This window comes from Schistocerca gregaria, unplaced genomic scaffold (genome assembly GCF_023897955.1).
Source record: "Schistocerca gregaria isolate iqSchGreg1 unplaced genomic scaffold, iqSchGreg1.2 ptg000526l, whole genome shotgun sequence".
Lineage (NCBI taxonomy): Eukaryota > Metazoa > Arthropoda > Insecta > Orthoptera > Acrididae > Schistocerca > Schistocerca gregaria.
Window position 1 is genome coordinate 11,901,854 of NW_026061925.1, and position 3,156 is coordinate 11,905,009.

The window sequence follows — 3,156 nt, forward strand, 5'->3', positions numbered from 1 at the left end:
TGTTCTACTATGGTGCTTTTAGTGTCTCCGCATAACGCAGCACGCGACATAGCTTTGCAGACGATAAGTACAACCGTTTCAGAGAGAAGAGCGGCAATGTTACGATCTGGCTTTAAGTCGATTCCTTAACAAATGACGAAAATTGACGGATTTCTCAGGTTTTTACTACATATGAAGACTTTTCACATTCTCCCGTACAACTCGGCTGCTAATCCTCCTTTCATGCAGAATCTTAAGGTCCTAGCTTATGTCCAAGGCACCAAAGCCTGCTAAAAAGTCAATAATCGATACCTAAAACTTGAATCGTACTAATTCTTACTGGCTATTACATCAACTTAGAAGCTCCATCTGTGTTCTACTATGGTGCTTTTAGTGTCTCCACATACCGCAGCACGCGACATAGCTATGCAGACGATAAGTACAACCGTTTCAGAGAGAAGAGCGGCCAATATGACGATCTGGCTTTAAGTTGATTCCGTACCAAATGACGAAAACGGACGGATTTCTCAGGTTTTTACTACATATGAACACTTTTCACATTCTCCCATGCAACTCGGCTGCTAGTCCTCCTTTCATACTGAATCTTAAGGTCCTAGCTCATGTCCAAGGCATCAAAGCCAGCTAAAAAGTCAATAGTCGATACCTAAAACTTGAATTGTACTACTTCTTACTGGCTATTACATCAACTTAGAAGCTTCATCTGTGTTCCACTGTGGTGATTTTAGTGTCTCCGCCTAACGCAGCACGCGACATAGCTTTGCAGACGATAAGTACAACCGTTTCAGAGAGAAGAGCGGCCAATGTGACGATCTGGCTTTAAGTTGATTCCATACCAAATGACGAAAACGGACGGATTTCTCAGGTTTTTACTACATTTGAACACTTTTCACATTCTCCCATGCAACTCGGCTGCTAGTCCTCGTTTCATACTGAATCTTAAGGTCCTAGCTCATGTCCAAGGCATCAAAGCCAGCTAAAAAGTCAATATTCGATACCTAAAATTTGAATTGTACTACTTCTTACTGGCTATTACATCAACTTAGAAGCTTAATCTGTGTTCCACTGTGCTGATGTTAGTGTCTCCGTAAAACGCAGCACGCGACATAGCTTTGCAGACGATAAGTACAACCGTTTCAGGGAAAAGAGCGGAAAATGTGACGATCTGGCTTTAAGTCGATTCGATAACAAATGACGAAAACGGACGGATTTCTCAGGTTTTTACTACATATGAACACTTCTCACATTCTCCCGTTCAACTCGGCTGCAAGTCCGCCTTTCATGCAGAATCTTAAGGTCCCAGCTCATGTCCAAGGCACCAACGCCGGCTAAAAAGTCAATAATCGATACGTAAAACTTGAATTGTACTACATCTTGCTTGCTATTACATCAACTTAGAAGCTTCATCTGTGTTCAATCATGGTGCTTTTAGTGTCTCCGCATACCGCAGCACGCGACATAGCTTTGCAGACGATAAGTACAACCGTTTCAAAGAAAAGAGCGGCCAATGTGACGATCTGGCTTTAAATCGATTCGATAACAAATGACGAAAACGGACGTATTTCTCAGCTTTTTACTACATATGAACACTTTTCGCATTCTCCCATGCAACTCGGCTGCTAGTCCTCCATTAATGCAGAATCTTAAGGTCCTAGCTCATGTCCAAGGCACCAAAGCCAGGTAACAAGTCAATAATCGATACCTAAATCGTGAATTGTATTACTTCTTACATGCTATTACATCAACTTAGAAGCTTCATCTGTGTTCTACTATGGTGCTTTTAGTGTATCCGCATACCGCAGCACGCGACATAGCTTTGCAGACGATAAGTACAACCGTTTCAGAGAGAAGAGCGGCCAATGTGACGATCTGGCTTTAAGTTGATTCCATAACAAATGACGAAAACGGACGGATTTCTCAGGTTTTTACTACATATGAAGACTTTTCACATTCTCCCGTACAACTCGGCTGCTAATCCTCCTTTCATGCAGAATCTTAAGGTCCTAGCTTATGTCCAAGGCACCAAAGCCAGCTAAAATGTCAATAATCGATACCTAAAACTTGAATTGTACTACTTCTTACTGGCTATTACATCAACTTAGAAGCTTCATCTGTGTTCTACTATGGTGCTTTTAGTGTCTCCGCATACCGCAGCACGCGACATAGCTTTGCAGACGATAAGTACAACCGTTTCAGAGAGAAGAGCGGCCAATGTGATGATCTGGCTTTAAGTCGATTCGATAACAAATGACGAAAACGGACGGATTTCTCAGGTTTTTACTACATATGAACACTTTTCACATTCTCCCATGCAACGCGGCTGCTAGTCCTCCTTTCATACTGAATCTTAAGGTCCTAGCTTTGTCCAAGGCATCAAAGCCAGCTAAAAAGTCAATAGTCGATACCTAAAACTTGAATTTTACTACTTCTTACTGGCTATTACATCAACTTAGAAGCTTCATCTGTGTTCTACTGTGGTGATTTTAGTGTCTCCGCGTAACGCAGCACGCGACATAGCTTTGCAGACGATAAGTACAACCGTTTCAGAGAGAAGAGCGGCCAATGTGACGATCTGGCTTTAAGTTGATTCCATAACAAATGACGAAAACGGACGGATTTCTCAGATTTTTACTACATTTGAGCACTTTTCACATTCTCCCATGCATTTCGGCTGCTAGTCCTTCTTTCATACTGAATCTTCAGGTCCTAGCTCATGTCCAAGGCATCAAAGCCAGCTAAAAAGTCAATAATCGATACCTAAAATTTGAATTGTACTACTTCTTACTGGCTATTAAATCAACTTAGAAGCTTGATCTGTGTTCTACTATGGTGCTTTTAGTGTCTCCGCATACCGCAGCACGCGACATAGCTTTGCAGAAGATAAGTACAACAGTTTCAGAGAGAAGAGCGGCCAATGTGACGATCTGGCTTTAAATCGATTCGATAACAAATGACGAAAACGGACGTATTTCTCAACTTTTTACTACATATGAACACTTTTCGCATTCTCCCATGCAACTCGGCAGCTAGTCCTCCTTTCATGCAGAATCTTAAGGTCCTAGCTCATGTCCAAGGCATCAAAGCCAGCTAAAAAGTCAATAATCGATACCTAAAACTTGAATTGTACTACTTCTTACTGGCTATTACATCAACTTAGAA